The sequence below is a fragment of the Neophocaena asiaeorientalis genome, unplaced genomic scaffold, assembly GCF_003031525.2.
Source record: "Neophocaena asiaeorientalis asiaeorientalis breed wild unplaced genomic scaffold, Neophocaena_asiaeorientalis_V1.1 scaffold136, whole genome shotgun sequence".
Lineage (NCBI taxonomy): Eukaryota > Metazoa > Chordata > Mammalia > Artiodactyla > Phocoenidae > Neophocaena > Neophocaena asiaeorientalis.
Genome location: NW_020185333.1, coordinates 7,322,109 through 7,341,348, shown reverse-complemented (window position 1 = coordinate 7,341,348; position 19,240 = coordinate 7,322,109). Strand labels below are relative to the sequence as shown.

The 19,240-nt window shown below is 40.0% G+C and overlaps 1 long non-coding RNA gene and 2 pseudogenes across 1 annotated transcript; all 3 read left to right on the top strand.

Moving 5' to 3' along the window:
* The first annotated feature begins 352 nt into the window (after window positions 1–352).
* Window positions 353–770, top strand: LOC112393250 (phosphatidylinositol N-acetylglucosaminyltransferase subunit P pseudogene; annotated as a pseudogene).
* Window positions 771–1,209: 439 nt separating this feature from the next.
* On the top strand, window positions 1,210–1,969 carry LOC112393223 (mitochondrial import inner membrane translocase subunit Tim17-A pseudogene; annotated as a pseudogene).
* A 7,430-nt stretch (window positions 1,970–9,399) lies between these two features.
* On the top strand, window positions 9,400–15,066 carry LOC112393235 (uncharacterized). Its single transcript, XR_003001867.1, has 2 exons — window positions 9,400–9,783; window positions 14,054–15,066. It is a non-coding gene; the product is annotated as an uncharacterized LOC112393235 (long non-coding RNA).
* The last annotated feature ends 4,174 nt before the right edge of the window (window positions 15,067–19,240 follow it).

Sequence of the window (19,240 nt, the reverse complement as noted above, 5' to 3'; positions counted from 1 at the left end):
ATGCCTGATGTGAAGAAGAGTCACAAAACACTAAAATTAAAAGAAGCCTTTACGCTATTTAAACTACAGTTCCTGTCAACTATTTGTTGAACCCTGTGAGCTTCTTCCATACTAATTTCCACACGACCACTTACCAGAAAACAGTTCCAAACTTTCTAGGCGGAGTCCATGGGACTTGAGACGGGAAAGAAAGGAGAACATAAACCTACTCTACAGCTTGCACCCTCCGGCCCGGTACGAAGGCGGTGCGCCTGCACACCAGCGGGTGACTCCCTGGCCTTTCCCTCAATTTCTCCTCCTGCAGGGCACTCGGCACTCAGGAGGCCGAGCTGCCAGCAAGACGGGCCCAAGATTGTCTACAGCCACAGAAAAAATGGTGGAAAAGTCACCCTTGCCATTTCCAGAAACAGCGATCTATGGCTTTCTTTGCTGTTAAGCTCCCAATTTTGGTGCACACGATATCTCATGTGGCCTTTTATTCCTGAATCTTGGTTGAACACCTTAGGCTTAACCTATCGGCCTCACAAATATCAGGCAGTTGCATTGCCTGTCTACCTCATTATTACTATAGCAATCCGTTACATAGTCTTATTTGGAATAAACATGATGAGTACCTCCCCACTCAACTCCATTCATGTAATCACAGATAACAATGCTAAACATCAACAGAAGAAATACCAAGAGGCCATCTAGCATTAGAAGATATTTCTATTAGTGAAATAAACTAAATATTCCTTCTTGCAACCAAAGAACTTTACACCAAAAACTGAATTGTATGTAGACTAACACCAAGCATTTATTATTTTTGACATAATATTGATAATTATTTTGACTATCTTTCTTATTAATATCCAGTATTGAAATGTAAAAAAAAAAAAGTTAGTTGAATGTCTCTTAGATTAAGTTCCATTCATATTGTAAATGTTCTCAAATATTAGACATTAATGGAATACTGCATTACTAGATATAGATAACTTCATAGTACAACTACATATAGATACTATATATGAAAACTACATATATAGAATACTCTATAGTATACTTGCAGAGAAGATCCACTTCTCAGTAACCCAATGAAATTCTGGAACCACTTATGCTGACAGTTTTCTTAGATATTGGCATTCAATACAATTTAAGTAGAACAATTAAACAGGAGCAGACAATTTGGGTTACACCATTAACGTGGCAAAAAGCATGTTCCAATATACTATGAATTTTGTACAGTGAAACACTGATAAGTTAGTTCTTGATTCAAAAAGAAAATAAGATTCAGCTTCCTTTTGAAAAACAGGCATCATCATTGCTCGCTACCTATCTTCAGGTTTCTACCAAATCTTCAATAGGTTGCATGTACTCAGATCTGATAAGAATTGCACAGGCAGAAATGTTGAAAATTCATATGTTTTGGCAACTTACGATAATCATTAAAAAGAGATTCAGGAGCGGCAGAGTCAAGATGGAGGAGTACACGGCACAAGCCTTGCCCCTGGCGCAATGTGGACGACTGTGGTGGGGTCTTTACGATGGGAGCCATAGGTGGTGGGATCTTTCAAGCAAAGGTTTTCTCAATTCTCGGGTGGGAGTAAACCACAGACTATGAGGGAATCTGACAGCTATTAGAACCAGGGCTCTGCAGTTGGGAGGTAGCTTTGCAGTTTGGGGAGGTCTGTTTTCCATGATTGACTGCAGTATGGTTCATGTCAGAGGGAAAGAAGACCCCTGGAACTGCACCACGAGTGGTGCCTTAACAGGAGCCATCCTGGTAGCAAGAAATGGACCAGTGGCCATGGTTGGGTCAGCCACGATGGGTGGCATTCTGCTAGCTCTCATCAAAGGAGCTGGTATCTTGTTAACCAGATTTGCCTCTGCCCAGTTTCCCAACAGCCCTCTGTTTGCTTAAGACCCCTCCCAGCTGCCTTCATCCCAGTTACCATCCTCACCTTTTAGGGACTATCAACAATACCAATAGGACCTCTCTCCCAGGACTTCTTAAACAGAATGAGCTGCGGTTCAAGGAAGGATTTCAGAAGATCAAGTTCAGTCTGTTTTTAAAACTGTAGGTGGGACAACTATGGCCAAATAGGCTATGAAGAGACATTTAGCACCTTTTTCTATTTAAGGGAACGTGGGAGATCAGTGGAACAGAATGCCAACAAACACATGAAAGGATGCTCAACATCACTAATCATTAGAGAAATGCAAATCAAAACTACAATGAGGTATCACCTCACACCAGTCAGAATGGCCATCATCAAAAAATCTACAAACAATAAATGCTGGAGAGGGCGTGGAGAGAAGGGGACCCTCTTGCACTGTTGGTGGGAACTTAAATTGATACGGCCACTATGGAGAACAGTATGGAGGTTCCTTAAAAAACTAAAAATAGAACTACCATACAACCCAGCAATCCCACTACTGGGCATATACCCTGAGAAAACCATAATTCAAAAAGAGTCATGTACCACAATGTTCATTGCAGCTCTATTTACAATAGCCAGGACATGGAAGCAACCTAAGTGTCCATCAACAGATGAATGAATAAAGAAGATGTGGCACATATATACAATGGAATATTACTCAGCCATAAGAAGAAATGAAATTGAATTATTTGTAGTGACCTAGAGTCTGTCATACAGAGTGAAGTAAGTCAGAAAGAGAAAAACAAATACCGTATGCTCACACATATATATGGAATTTTTTTTTAAAAAATGGTTCTGATGAACCTAGTGGCAGGACAGGAATAAAGACGCAGACGTAGAGAATGGACTTGAGGACACGGAAGGGGCAAGGGTAAGCTGGGACGAAGTGAGAGAGTGGCATGGACATATATACACTACCAAATGTAAAACAGATAGCTAGTGGGAAGCAGCCACATAGCACAGGGAGATCAGCTCGGTGCTTTGTGACCACCTAGAGGGGTGGGATAGGGAGGGTGGGACGGAGGCTCAAGAGGGAGGGGATATGGGGATATATGTATATGTATAGCTGATTCACTTTGTTATAAAGCAGAAACTAACACACCATTGTAAAGCAATTATACTCCAATAAAGATGTTTAAAAAAAAAAAAGATTCAAGTACTTACATGGTGGAATTTTTGTGTTCTAGTTTTTCTCATTTACAAAGTTTCTTATTATCCCTTAGAGTTTGAATACAAAAAATATATTTCTAATACTTCCATCTAGGTCTATATAAATTCCCCTTAATTTCACTCTTTTCCTCTGTTGAAATCAAATGTGCATCTAGTTTACATAAGGCACAGGATAGTACTAAGGCAACTAGTAAGTGCTCATATTTCATTCAGTGCTGGAGTACTAGGGGTTGTGCAAAGATAAATAAAAAGGACAATCAGCTTTCCTGATTTGTAATTTAAACAAAATGAACAAATAAAATAAAATAGTAAAGAGAAGAAATGGAATGACACGGAACGGAATGAAAGGGAATAAAATGATAAAGTGAAAAGGAAGGGGAAATTATTTTTCTACTCTTGGCTCCTTCTTATGTGATTATCATACTGTTGTTCTACATTTTGCTAAACTACTATAAAAAGCTTAAAGGCAGAGTCTATCATATTTTTCACCATATCTTTAACATCTGCCATAGTGGAAAATACACATTTAAGTGAGTAAGTAAACAGTAAAATATCACACAGGAGAAACAAAATTCTATAAGCACTAAAACCAACACTGTGAACGTAACTACCTCAAGTATTAAGGAATCAGCTTATTGTTATCTGAGATAAATGATGTAAATATTTTCTCAAATTTTTATCTTAGAATTCATCATTTGTGCCTTTGAGGTGGGGACTTCAGAAGTTAGAAACGACATTCTTAGTGGTATTTACAGCCAAAACTAAATCTTTCAACAGTAGTTCAGGCTGGATTTCTAGGTTTATCATAACAGGATGTAATTTTGTATATAAATATGCATGTGATTTTCTAAATATTAAAAGATTCTTCTCTAGTCATGTTCCTCATGGAGAAAGAGTCTAAGCAAAAACAAAATGCTAAAACAAGGCCCCTAGTTTTTAAATTGCTTTTACTGAGTGGAGGGGATCCTGGCACCTAATTACCTAATCCCACTGGAAGAACTGGCATGCAGGAACTAGCAGCCCATGGTTGCTAGAGTTATGAAACCTGGAAAAAATAACATGAAACTGCTATGCTCAAACACACATATTTGCACATGGGCTGACTTTCATCCAGTAGACAGCCCAGACCTCTTTAGAAATTGCAGAGTAAATCAGGAAATTAGCTCCAAGTATTATATGCTTCTACTCTGCTTCAGGGGCCCCAATTCACATCATAATGGTTCTGAGAAGTTTTCATGACCAAACCCAAGAACAAGGAGGCAGAAGACCTGAAGGTTCGCAAATGACTCATCCACCCTCTTCTGTGGAGACAAAACAGTTTCTATCCAACACCCTCAGAGGAATGCGAATGATCTGTTCAGGACTGAACTGCTTTACCCTCGCTGTATGTAAATTACTCATTACCCCCTCCTTTTGCACATTTTGCCCTCCATTTTCCCTGCTTACTTCACCACTTTTTCTCCGAGCTACCTCAATTGCCTTGTGCTTTGCTCTCTTCAGAAACTTAAAAAGGAAACTAGATTCATTAGCCAAATAACAGAATCATACATTTCTTTTTGATATATTGGGGAGTAGGGAAGATGCTTTGGGATTTCTCTGATATTCAGCTTTTTAGAAAACAATTCCTTAAATTATTGTTTTAAATACTTGAACTGCTTCGTCTAACTTTCTCTGATAGCACGCTAAATTAGACTAAAACATGGAACGTTTTGAAAACCTATTTCTGTTGTCAGTGCTTCCATACGAACAGCAGGGGGCAATAGCACACCAAGAATTGTGGAAACTGTCTCAGGCTCTAAGAAACACTGTTGAATTGCTGCACTGGGTCTGTGTACCCCAACGCGATGATCTCAGCTCTCAGATGAAGTCTTTTGTTTTGTGTCCTATTTTACAATGCACTGTTCAGTTTTCTATGAGTTGTGACTTATTCAGACAGCATTTCACTGACAGTTTAGCTTAAGAAAAAAAAAAAGGTGAAGGAGGAAAAAAAAGAGGAAAGAGAAAATTAAGTGCAGCAAAATGAAACACAAAAAGACAAGGAAGAAGTAATCCTGCATGTATTGAAAGTTTGTCCCTTCTCTGTTCCCATCCACTGGAATCTTAAACATTGTTTTCCTGGATTACAGACTTAATTCACCATTAACCCTTCCCTCATAGATACACTCATTTCATTCTACCTTCTCTGTCATACAGTTTTCTGTTATAACAACATATTTCTTTATAAAAAGAACAAACTGTTTTAAGCTGAATACTTTTTAAAAGAATTCAAAAAACTGTGTGCTGGCCTTTGGTCAAGCGTCTCTGTATAGAATTTTAATGTTTTTCTGCTTTTTAAATATTTATTAGTCAAGATACATTTCATTGCTATGTTTCAATAAAGTTATTCCCCTGTAAATTCACGCCTTCAGCTAAACAGCAAAAAGCTGCAGTTGTGAAGCTGTATCTGATGAGTTTGGGGGTAGAATATTAAGTAGAAACTGTAACATCAGAGATTTGAGGAATATATTCAAGGATCATTTCCACTGCATTGGAAGGTGTTTCATAATCCAACCTTCAAAATCAGCAGAGATTAAACTATTTCATGCATAATTTGAGTTGCACCCCAAAATATAAAACCTGTAAGACTGGCTTCTTTCTCCCACCTAGGCTGGAATTCCCAGAGTTACTAATGCAGCATTCTCACAGAGTTATTAATTTATGACTGTGGAATGGCAGAAGTAATATTATTTCAACATCTGGCACTAAAATTCCTCGTCAAGGGATAGTCCTTTCCCTCCCTGAGACTGAGGGCTCTATCTGATACCCTCAACTTTATCCCCTCTGGCCTGTCTCCTACTATTCTCCTGCACACAGCGCTCCAGTCACACCAGCGTCCTTGCTGTTCTCTGAAAACACACCAAGTAATCTTGTGCTTCAGGGCCTTGCTGTTCTCTCAGTCAGAGTAAGTCTTAGCCCACTTATCCAAACGACTCATCCCTTCACCTACTTCAAGAGTTTGTGCGAAAGTCACTTTCTCATGGAGGCTCTCCCTGACCACTTACTTAAAATAGAAAACTCCCCCCTAGCATTTCCTACTCTCCTCCCCCTCCTTTATCTTCCTCAATAGCACTTATCATCATCAAATATTATATGCTACATCTTACTTATAATAAAAATGAGCTACTGAAACCAAACATATCTACCAACAGAGGGCTTAACCCCCCTATTAAAAGGACAAAACAGTTGATTCCAAAGCAAAACCCAACTCTTTGCTGCACATAAAAGACAAAGACACACATAAAACAATTCAGAAATGCTAACAATGAAAGGATGCACAAAGGTATACCAAGAAAATACAAAGAAAGAATTGAGATTTTGAAATCCAACTAAGTAGAATTTAGACCCAAACCTATTAACAAGTCAAAGAGCACTTTACAAATGCTAAATGCTACAATTCACAGTGAAAATAAAATATTTATAAAATATGCAGCAAATAACACAGTAGCTTCTTTCATTTAGCAGAAACTACGAGAGACTCAAAGAGACTAGAAATACATAAATAATAGCAGACTTTAGTATACTTCCCTTGGTCCAAGACCAAAAATGGTACCAAAAAACATTTACAATAATTGATTCCATAATTACAGAGACATCTATACTTCAATAAATTACATAAAGAAAAGTACAAATAATATTCTCCATCAACAAGATGATAAAAGTATGAATCCATAACAATCAAAACATAAGAAAATCTTCCCACTGTGAAATTTAAAATGTTTCTATTAAACTTAGCTTGACTCAAGGAAAAAATAACAACTGATAATGAAATTTTCTAGAAACAAATAATGAAAACATGATATCAGAGTTTACAGGATACTGCTAAAGAGTGTTTAGAAAAAGATTCATAGATTTAAATATTTGTATCAATAAAAATGAGAGAAAATGAGATAGACATTATCCTCAAAAAGTTAGAAATATTTAAGACTTGTTTTTTTTTTTCTCCCTACTTTGGACTTAATTTTCTTTTTAATTAAGCAAACTAGATTTGAAAACAACCTGAAACAAATAAACCTAGTTGTATCAAACTGCATTTAGCACTTTTATAAATTCATTATAACTTTGGTTCTGTTAATTTGAAACTAACATATATTATGGGAAAAAGTAAATAAGCAATTATTTTAACATTATTAGGAACCATGCTTTTCAGCAGAAAAGAGATTCTATAAAATTAAATAAGTAAAAAATTCTATAACCTTTCATTAGAATTGGAGTATCAGCACAAATTTATGATTTATTTTTCTTTGAAAAACCACATATTTCCTAGATCTGTATTAAAATGTCTGAGAAGTAACAACAGGCCTTTTAGCCATGAACATCCTACATGCACAGATTGTGGTCAACAAATACCATTTTCACTGAAAGCAATGAAGTCTCCTTTGAGAAATGGCTGATTCTAGGACTGGAGCGGTAAATGAGACTGTTCCAATATGAGACTGGGACTCTTTAAAGTATCCAAAAGCAAGGAGGCTATCAAGACATTTGCAGTTATCAAATGAACACAGAAGCCAAAGATGGGCAATTTGAGCTTTAAAATGAATAATCACTGCAATTATATAAAAGCGTATATAGAGATGCCAATAGAATCAATGCAAAACTAGAAGCAATAGGAAATTCAATATGAGAGCGAGATACAAAATTACATGTAGAAATCGATGTCTTCATATGTTTAAGCAATAAGTGATTATAGGGGAAAATAGAAGAGATGATCCCATTTACATTACCAACAAAAATGAAAAAATATCCTAGGAGTAAATGTTATAAGAACTGTGCAAAACATATATGAGAAAAACTTTAAAGCTTTCCTGAAAGAAAACTGTGACTTGAATAAAAGGAAAAATAAACCTTGCTCCTCAATTGAATAATGCAAAATCATAAATTAATGCCAATTTTCAAAGTGTTTTTTACACAGTCAGTTTCTGTAGTTTACATGGAAAAAATAAATAAGCAAGATTATTTCCCCCCAAAACAGGAAATCAAAATAAGGAAACAGCAATAAGGCAGGCCTAGCTCTACCAGATATTAGAACATATTATACAGTTTCTATAATTAAAACAGTATAATATTAGCACTTGAGTAGACAATCAGATCAATAGAAAAAAATAGTAAATATAGATGTAGAGCCACATACAATGTGGAAATTTATGTATGTGATAAAAGTGGTATCTCAAATCACTGCGAAATAAATGGGCTTTTGAAAATTAAATGTTGTTAGAACAGCTAAATAGGTCTGTGAAACAGAAAACATCGGATATAACATCACCTAAGTGGAATTCCAGCCAGAAAAGCCAAAAAATTCAACGTCAATCTTTCAATGAGGACCAATTTGAGTATCCAAATTGAAGGGCATTCTGTTAAACCACTGGTCTGAACTTTCCCAAAAAAGTCAATGCCAGAAAAAAAAAAAACAATAAGCAAAAAAGGCTGAGGAAGTAGTCTAAACTGAAGGAAGCTCAAGAGACTTTATGACTAAAATCGATACGTGAGCCTTGTTATATCCTGGATTTTTATTCTACAGACAACAACAGGGTAAGCAAGGATTTGGGGTGGCGTGGGGGGACAATGGAGGAAATTCTAATATGGACTATATATTAACTTAGAGTAATGTAACAACGTTTAGTGCATTCCACCTCCCCAGGTCTGAAAAGCCTAGGGATACATTTCCTAAAGACACAGCACTGATCCTATAGGCCAGTAGTCCGCAGTTGGGGCGATTTTGCCCTGCCCCGCCCTCCCCACACCCACGTGATAATGTCTGAAAACATTTTGGGTTGTCACAAGTTGGGGAGGGGAGGGCCGGGTGCTACTGGCATCCAGCAGCGTGTGAAGGCCAGGAGTGCTACTGAACACGGTACAATGCCCACGACAGCCCCACTCCCCTCACTACAAAGAGACTTCACGCCAAAATCAACAGCGCCACAGCTGATAAACCTTGATGTAGGAGAATCCCTTATTCTCAGGGGACAGTACTGCGATATTAGGCTGAATTAAATGAAATGGTCTGCCGCGCAGGTCAAATATTGGTAACATTTAAGGGTGAAGGGTTATGACGTCCACAACTCACTCTCAAACTGTTCAGCAAAACACACTGTACGTGTCCTTCCGCCCTGCTTTCCTCCTCCCTTCAGTACCGAAGCAGGGTCGTACTCCTCCTAGCGCGGACGGACCCGCCGAGCCTGCGCGGTGGGAGAACACTCCGAGCGACCACTGCGCAGGCGCTAGGTGGCAGCCACGCCCACGCGGCGCTTCTCCAAAAGTTAACAGAGGTGGGGCAGACCTCGCAGTCACCTCGGCTGCCTGGAGCAGAGGAGAGAAGAGAAAGCTCCCGAGGGGGCTCCGCTGTCTTCTCCAGGAGTGACGACGCTGCTTTCCCAGTTGAACCCCGCCCCCTCCTCTGCGATCCGCTGCGGGCTGCAGGGAGCATCGCTTAGCCTTTGGAGCCCTCTGCCAGGCTAAGAGCCCGTTGCGTGCGGCCGCTGGTGCCTGGCCATTCCCGTGCAGGCTGGATTCTCCAGAGGTGAGCTTTCACACTCTGCTTAGTGGATTCTGACTTACTTTCTGACGAGCCTGGGCAGTACTACAGCTCGTGACCACTGACCGAAAATGCCCGGGCAGGCTCATTCCACACCGGGCTTCTCGCCAACAACAGCTTACCCAGGTAACATTTTTAAATACCTTAAAATTTTTCAGCCTAGAGTTTCTTAATCAAGGAGTTGACAGACTTTTTCTGTAAAAAGCCAGATAGCAAATATTTTAGGATTTGCAGGGCAGGAACAGTCGCTTATTTTTCTTTTTATTTTTTTTTAACAACCTCATAAAAATGTAAGGAAAAAAACCCCGCTGGTAGCTTCAGGCTTTACAAAAACATGGGGATTACTATGATTAGATTACAGTCTTTCAGTTTACCCAGCACGGAGGCTAGAGCTTAAGTCTCTGGTCCAACCACAGTTCTGCAGTAAAGACTCAGGTTCCAGGACGACCACGACCCAACCGGGCTTACTGGGCGCCACCTACTGAGGCTTAGTTTACCATCTTTTGGGCCCCTACACCTGCACCTCTGCTCTTCTCTGCTGAGTGGCCGTTGAGTTCCTGGCAGTCAGGAGGGCTGCCAGGATATCCCCAGACAAGCAGCCACACCCTCCTTCGCTCTAAAATGACAATCCCTTCCTATCTGGGAGCAAAAACCAAAGTCCTCACACTGTGATTAAATGAGTATAAACAATACAAGATCTCAGACAATTGTATTTATATAGCATTTTTTCTATTGATAGATGTAATATATTTATGTCCACTCTGGTAATTTGGAAAATATGGAAAAGCATATGGACAAAAATTAAAATTCAGCATACTCCCAACCCACAAAAATGAACTATCAAAATGTTTCTGTATTCTTCTAGTCCAGCTTTTCAATGCATATTAATAGGACAACTTACTGAACTGGATTTCTAAAAAATTTTTCTTAATAAACTTTTGTTGAATTACAAAATCCAAAAATGTGGTGAAACTGTAAATATACAGTTCAATAAACTTTCAAAGACTAACACAAACATACCCTTGCAGCTGCCACCCAGATCAAGAAATAGAGCGTGCTCAGTCAAGGGCAACTTCTCCCCAAATATAACCATAATCAAAAGATTAGTTTTGTCTTTTCTTTAATTTCACATGAAATGAATTATTCAGTAAATACTCTGTAGTATTTTATTTCTTTCCATATTACATTTGAGATTCATCCACTGTTGCATGTAAACAGGTCTGTATTTTATTATATGCGGTATGGCATTTAATTGTGTGAATATGCTGCAGTTTTTTAAATTTCAGCTATATTAAGGTATAATTCCTATACCATACAATTTTCATCCATTTAAAATGCACAGTTTAATGTTTCTTTAGTATATTCACAGGTTAAGTGCAACCATTGACAGGCACAGTCTGTTTTAGAACATTTTCATCACCTCAGGACAACTCCATATTCTTTAGCTGTCACTCCCCTACCCTGCATCCTCTCCAGCCCTAAGCAACCACTAATCTATTTTTTGTCTCTATAGATTTGCCTATTCTAGATAGTTCATAAAAATGGAGTCATATATCTTTTGTGGCTGGTCCCTTACACTGATCCTGAATATTCATGTTATTTCCAGGTTTGGAGCGATTGCAAATAATACTGCTGTGAACATTACTATACTAATCAGCATATTATGTGTATCTAAAGCTATATATGTATCACATAGATACATATTTCTCTTGGGATATATACCTAAAAGTAGAATAGCTCCAACATAGGTTACGTTTATGGTTAGCTGTAGTTGATAGTGCCAAACAATTGTCCAAATTTACACTCCCACCCGCAGCGTGTGAGACTTTTCATTGCTCCACACCCTCACCAACATTTGGTGGTTGTGTGGTTTCAGTTTACACTTCTTGATGACTAATGAAAAAAAGCACCTTTTCATGTAATTATTAGTCGTTTGAATATCCCCTTTAGTAAAATGCCTTTTGGTTCTTTATTCCATTTTTGGTGAGGCTGTCTTTTTCTGTTTGATTTACAGTGAGTCCATTTTCATTTATGAGTACTGCAAACAAACAAACTTTTGCTAATCTGTGACTTGCATTTTAACCATCTCATTGTTAAATTTTAATGACTGTAAATTTTAAATTTTTATTGAAGTCTAACTTTTCAATCTTCTTTTATGGTTAGTACCTTTGCTATCCTAAGAAACCACTGCCTACAAGGACCTTCTCCTGTTTTACCATCTAAAAACATAATGTTTGGGGGACTTCCCTGGTGGTCCAGTGGTTAGGACTCCACACTTCCACTGCAGAGGGCAAGGGTTCGACTCCTAGTCAGGTAATTAAGATCCCACATGCCATAAATTTAAAAAAATAAATTAATTAAAAATAAAACATAATGTTTTTCTTTGAATCTTTAAATCTACTAACCATGTAGGATTGATTTTGGAGTATGGTGTGCAGTTAAGTTTTAATTTTTTTTTCATATAGCTATCCCGCTGACCCAGGTGCTCTTCTTGAAAGACTATTCTTTTCCCACTGCCCTGCAGTGTCACCTTTCTCATAAATCAATAGAAACATAAATGAGTACAGATCCTGCAATTAATAGACAAGGTCTTTAGCCATGATAAACATGTTAAGGAATCTTACTAAAACAAGATGTAATATGTGAAGAAGTAGAGAATTTCGAGAGAGATATGGGTAATATTTTTTTATGAGATGGAAATCCTACAACTGAAAAATATAATATCTGAAATTATTTGATAGGTTATCAGTAGGTTGGACACAGTCATGAAAGCATCATTAAACTTGAAGACAGGTTGCTAGAAATCATCCAAATATAAGTGCACTGAGAAAAAAATATTTTAAATAAACAAAGCATCAGTGACTGATGGAACAGCATCAAATGGCCTAACATACATGAAACTGAACTCCTGAAAAGCAAGAAGAGAGAGCCTGAGGCAGAAAAATATTTGAAAAAATATTAGCAAAAGCTTTCCAAAATTGATCAACTATATCTTATCCAGGACATTTACTTGTTTTCAATGGGGAGTGGATCCCAATAACCTAGCTTACCATGAATGGAATTTAGAAGTTACCATACATCTACACGAATGAGCAGCAGGGCATTTTAAAGACACACAAAATGTGGAAAAATACTCTGTGGGGTGGAACTGTCCCGAACATTACTGTACTTTGAGCATAAATGTTGCCTACCCATTAAAGCCCATAGTACCACCCCAATCATAGTAATACCAAAATGTCCTCCCAGTTTTTCAAAATATCCCCTCAGTGCATAGTATGGCCCTACATCCATCGAGAACCCCTCTCTCACATGATCTGCCACTGCCTCCTTTCCTCCTTGCCCCATGCCCTTTCTAACCTCATCTCTAATGCTCACATCTCGCAAACCACACTGGCATCTTTCCATCTCAGGGCTTTTGGGATGGCTTTTCTCACTTCCTGAATGGTTCTCCCCCAGACATCCACATGACTGACTCTTTTCTCCTCCTCAGGTCTTTGTTCAAACGTCATTTTCTCAGTAAGACCTATAAATTAAACAAAACAAAACAAAAAACTTGCGAGTTCATTCCCCCATCCCCAATTTATTTTTATATGTAGCCTTTATTTGAAATGCTATGGGGTTTTTGTTTTTGTTTTGTTTGTTGTTTTTTTTTGTGGTACGCGGGCCTCACACTGCCGTGGCCTCTCCCGTTGCGGAGCACAGGCTCCGGACGCGCAGGCTCAGCGGCCATGGCTCACGGGCCCAGCCACTCCGCGGCATGTGGGATCCTCCCGGACCGGGGCACGAACCCGCGTCCCCTGCATCGGCAGGCAGACTCTCAACCACTGCACCACCAGGGAAGCCCAATGCTATGTATTTTAATTATTTAATTTCCTTACTGTCTCACTTTCCCCACCAGTAGAATATAAGTTCTGGTGAAGACGGAGGGGGATTTAACCAATCTTTTTCTCTGTAGTGTCTTCAGTACCTTAAATGAGTAAAAAATTATAACTGATAACATTTTTCTCAGGGCTGGCATGTGGGCAACCTTAATTTATTCCTAATAACCTCTAAATCTTTCAAGATACTTCTTCAGTTTTTCATGAATAAGAAAGTCCTGACAGTATTCCAGTAATTTTTAAATGTTTAAGGTATGTCTGAGTGTCTTAGCAAAAAGGATTACAGCAGTAAAAGCTCCAGCTTTTTACCAAAGAGAATAAGAAATGTGATATGGTTGTTTCCAAAGCAACGAAAAGCTTTACCTCATTAAGTAGACTGAGGGTTTCTCCTTATTAGATTGAAATATCCAATCAAATAGCTGAGGGCTGCCTCACAAAGAAAAAACACTTAGAGCTGTCATCACAAAGAAATTTGCCTATTCAATTATAAGCTAATTTGTACCAACTTCTTTCTTCAGGCGTTCAGGCATCAGGATCGATGATGAACTTTCAAAAAGGAAAAGGATGGAAAATCATCGAACTTACCATGAACTGTGCTCCCTTAAGTGTTTCCTTATAGCATGTGCAGAGTCAAGGGAAATTATATTCCTGTATTATTTAGTCTACCAACAACCTATTTACCTACGGTCTTAATCTGGGTTATTCTTCAAAGTAGAGCCTGAAACAAAGGTAGACACATTCTATTTGGGAATGTGATCCCAGGGAACAGGAATGAGACAGAAGGGAGTGAACAGGCAGAAAAGGGAAAGTCCAGACAAAACAAGGTAGTGTTATTGAGTGGTCCACTAGCATTCATGGCTACTTAGTGCAGAGCCTTCCCAGGATTCTTAACAAACTTTGGCTCAGAACAGTCTGCCTGAGGGACGAAAAAGAAGAAGGATTTATCTCTCAGCATCTATCACCTGTGTGCTGAGGGCTGCTCCCATGGGGCATTAACTCCCCCCTGAGGAGACCCTCACTGGTACTACAGCATCACATGTGCTGCAACAGAGAAGCTTTGGGACAGGAAGCTAGATTCTTGACGCAACCCTGAGATGAGGCACTGACAACACAGAGCGGGATGAAACCTGCCCAGAGCTGTTAACCAAAGCTGCGGCTGGAATCAGAGGTGGAAGAGATGGGAGACAGTGCACAGGAGGCATCTCATAAGCCTGGAGAATGTGTTGTTAGCCTTGTCTAAATCCATATTCTCTCTACTTTCTATCATCAAAATTTCATCGTCCAGATCAAGGTTGGCAGAAGGGTTAAATAGGAAGGTTAAATGTATTTCCTAGAAGCTGTATGTTAACAGTTTTAACCTTGAGTGACACAAGAAATAGAAAGTGACCCTAGAACTTGGAAAATTTTTAAATTATTCTACTTGAGACATTTTACCATTGGATAGCAATATTAGATATCTTCTAAACTCATGTAATCTCAGAAGTAATCATGAATTGTTTGGAGAAATAAAGTTAATCATTTCTTATATTTCTATTAGCTTTATAAATCAGTGTCATTAATTTTTCCTAAGATATTGTTTTCTACTGTCACATAGACTAGTGATACAGAGCTTACAACCAACAAAGGAAAAATTGGTAGAAACACAGGAAGGAAAAATGTTGGAATAATTTCCATAACCTAAAGGGTTGGCATTAATATTGGCTGGAATCGGGGAGGCAGGGGGGAAACTGCACATTTTGACTTGGGGTTCCTCTTTTGAAGTTCCATTTTACCAGAAATAATTTTCTCTCTGCCTACATCCATATGATGTCATTATCATCCTCACTTGTTTGGTCTGGAACTGCCACCAGTAGGAATAAACTTTTGAGTTATTTAATATGGATCGAGGGCTTCCCTGGTGATGCAGTAGCTAAGAATCCACCTGCCAATGCAGGGGACATGGGTTCGAGCCCTGGTCCGGGAAGATCCCACATGCCGCAGAGCAACTAAGCCCATGGGCCACAACTACTGAGCCTGTGCTCTAGAGCCCACGAGCCACAACTACTGAAGCCCGCGCACCTAGAGCCCGTGCTCCGCAACAAGAGAAGCCACCGCAATGAGAAGCCCACGCGCCGGAAAAAAGACCCAACACAGCCAAAAATAAATAAATTTATAAAAAGGTATATATATATGGATCGAGCTCCTACTATTTGCTATGTATTGGCACACTGCATATGAGTAAGACATAATATAAAACATTACATCCAAACATTTCAGAATACATAATCTTTTAAGGTATACCCAGGACATTTACCAAAACTGACCATATGATTGATCACAAATGGTCAGAACAAATTTCAAAAGATTAAAATCCTGTAAGAGTATGAAATCAGAAATCAATTATATAAAGATAAAAAATTTCCCAAATGGTCGTAATGTAAGGAACATACCCCTAATGACCCGAGTCAACCTATAAATCACAGTGGAATTTAGAAAATATTTTTAAATGAATTCTAATGAAAATACAACATATCAAAACTTTGTGGCATGCTGTGAAAGCAAATGCTTATGGGAAATGTATACCTCCAAATACATATATTAGAAACTTTACAAAAAGGTTAGCTATCAGTGTTTCAAGAAGCTAGGAAAATAGTTGTGTGAAGCAGCTTTTCAGACATGGGACAACTGGCAGCAAAGGACTGATCACAAAGCAGGTGGAACAAGGTGACCCTACCATTGTCCTGCCTTTCTGGGTTTAAGCACTCTGGACCTCGTTGCAGGAGGAGGAGCTTAAACGGAGCAGAGCAGTCCTGCTGACTTGAGGAGACAAGGGTTAGTATCGAGTGGGACAAGTGTCTTGAATTTCAGGGCAGAGTATCAGCAAGAAAGAAGGTATGCAGAGAAAAAATTTCCAGAAATTTGCATACGGATCCCTCTGTGCCCACTGCTGCACACCGAACAATTCCCAAAACAAGCACAAGAGTGGGAAACATTTAACTTCTATCCAGCCATAGTGGGGTGTCCTCACAGAGAACTCCACACCAGGAAGGCTACATCTTACATAAGTAGGGCTAAACTAGCGTGACAATAAAATCCAGACTTGCTCAAAAAACAAGCCTCGGTAACATGAAGCTGATCCTCAAGTAACTACCTGCCAGAACCAAGTCCAAATTTGTTAGTTCAGGTCCTCCAAGAAGCACATGCAAATATGGAATTAGATTTACAAGAGATATACTTGGGGAAATGCCTGTAAGGGTTGAAACAGAGAGGAAGCCAGAGGAGTAGAGTCTTCAGACTACCTAACACGTCTGACCCCTTTGAAAGAAAGAGAGAAGGAAGGAGGGTTGAGTAGCAAGGGTCCCAGACTGCAGCATAATTCCAGGAAGGTTTAAGGTCAGAACTTGCCTCCCAAAGGAGTTCCTACCTCACAGGAATAGGCGTGCGTTAGGACACCTGCTCAGTGGTTGTTCCAATGGAAACGACCCATGGGAAATGTAGCCTAAGCATGAAAATAATGGATCCAGAGAGCAGCTGGGGCCCTCAGGTATGCTACTGTCTGCAATAGATCTGGGTAATGTACTTCCATGGCTCTGTAGTCCACGCCTTGTGCTGCCGAGCTCAGGGAGCGAGGCCTCCGTGGTCCCTGTGGGCCTATCTTCCTGGGGGAAACTTAGAAGAAGGAGGTAGTAACATTAGCGAGATGAACTACATCCCGTCTCTTGGCAGTTGATCTCAGGGCTTCAAGTGGTCCTCATCCTCTCTTTCCTCCACTATCCATTTACCAATCGTCTCAGCAGTTCTTGGCAGTTTACCTGATGATGTGATGCAAATTTTCATCACATCTAAGGGTCTGAACTTTTAGTGACCATGCCCTTCTTAGGTTGGGTTTGCCACGTGTGTCTGTCCACAGTTACAGCAGGGCAAGGCAGGAACAGGAGGCACCAAGTGCCTCACCTGGAATCCACACACATGCCTCCCTGTGCCATTCTGTAAAAGCAGCCCGACCTGCTCATCACGTGAATATGGTGACTCCTCACCTGCATACCCCTGGGCACAAGGAGTACAAAGTGCCCTAATGGCAATTATTTCTTGTAGCTCAATGGGACCCTAACCACAGCCCCTGGCAAGAGTATCCCCACTTTGGGAACCAGGGCCTCAGCTTAGAGAGGGTAGAGTTGCAGGGCAGGAAGCATGCATGCTTCCGATAAGAAGTCATTGGGAGTGTTGTAAATGAGGCCACTCCTCTGCCATCCCATTTGACTCTCACAATCCTCCTACTGGGGACGCAGCACCATAGAGGTCTCTGGTTTAATGAATACACTGTATCCTGAAGGATAACATCCCAACCTTTCAGAATGTTGCCTCGAAGCTCATACTTTAGCTGTGCCTTTAGAAGACTGTTCCAGCATTCCACGAGGCTGGCTGCATGTATCAGGCTGTAGGTGGTGGAGTATGTGATAAGACCAGGGGATCTCATGGTCATGGGCCTACTCTTGCACCTTCATCACCATCAAGTGGTCTGATACTATGTAAGTCCTTTATAGTGGTGCTGGCTGAGGCTCTGTGGGTAGGAAAGACAAACCGCTACCTGCACTAGGTTCTATCTCTGTGAGGGCTTACATAGTATCAATACTATGTACAACAGTATTAATAGCTATGCCCAGATGGGAGAGGCCTGTTAGAGTTAACTTGTCACCAGGTGACCAGTTAGTCTCCTTGAGGAACAGTGCCATGTTGAGGACTTATTGACGGTCTCTGTGGCTGACAGGCTGGACATTCAGAGGCCACAGTAGCTAGATCAGCCTTGGTAAGTGAGAGTCCATGTATTGAGCCCAAACATAACTTCCAGCTCTGCCACTGTAGCTACTCCGTTCATGTACCTATCATGCCGGTTCGGGGTGTCTGATGGCAAGGCCTGACTGTCAAAACATTTTGTTTATTTGGTTGCTAAGTGCCCCTTTCATAATGGCTGCTTTCTGGTGGATGTTAGTGTGTGAAACAAAAATCTTCACACTCTGTGTCCACTCCCATAGGCCCATCCACATACCTCTACACCAGACTTCCTTGGCTCCAATTATCCAGTACTTTTTCCGTCCAAGTCCCTGAACGGATGCCTCAGCCATTAGCCACTGGCCAGTAAAGTACACATTCTCACCTAGAACCAGTTCTCTACACAAAGTAAATGATCAGGTACACCACTCACAGCTCTGCTTATTAGAAAGAGTTGCCCTCTCACTGACCTTCAAGTACATTCCTGGTCATAGCTATAATGTAGCCAACTCTTTCTGATCCTCTTTCCTGATTGGGATTGAAAAGTATACATTCACCAGATCAATGGACACATACTAGGTACCTGAGCTTTTCTTAATCTCTGTCACCAATGATAACCACATCTGCCCAGCAGCTGCAATCAGGGCTAATACAAGGTTATACCTGCAGTAGTCTATAGCCATTCTCTCCAGTTTCTTCAAAGCCCAAACTGGCAAAGTAAATGGAGAAATGATGGGGACCACCAATGATCTCCACCTCCCCCCATCCCCACCCTGGCCAAATGTTTTTGATTTCCTATTTTGGCTGGGATGAGGAGGAATTTCAGAGGTTTCCAAAAGGCTTTATGTGTATGTTGCAATCGTTTCTAAGAACACATTAAGGTACTGTGGGCGTGACCACTTGTGGGTCCACAGACTCAGTGTGTCCTTTGTGAACCAGATTTTAGCCAGTATGAC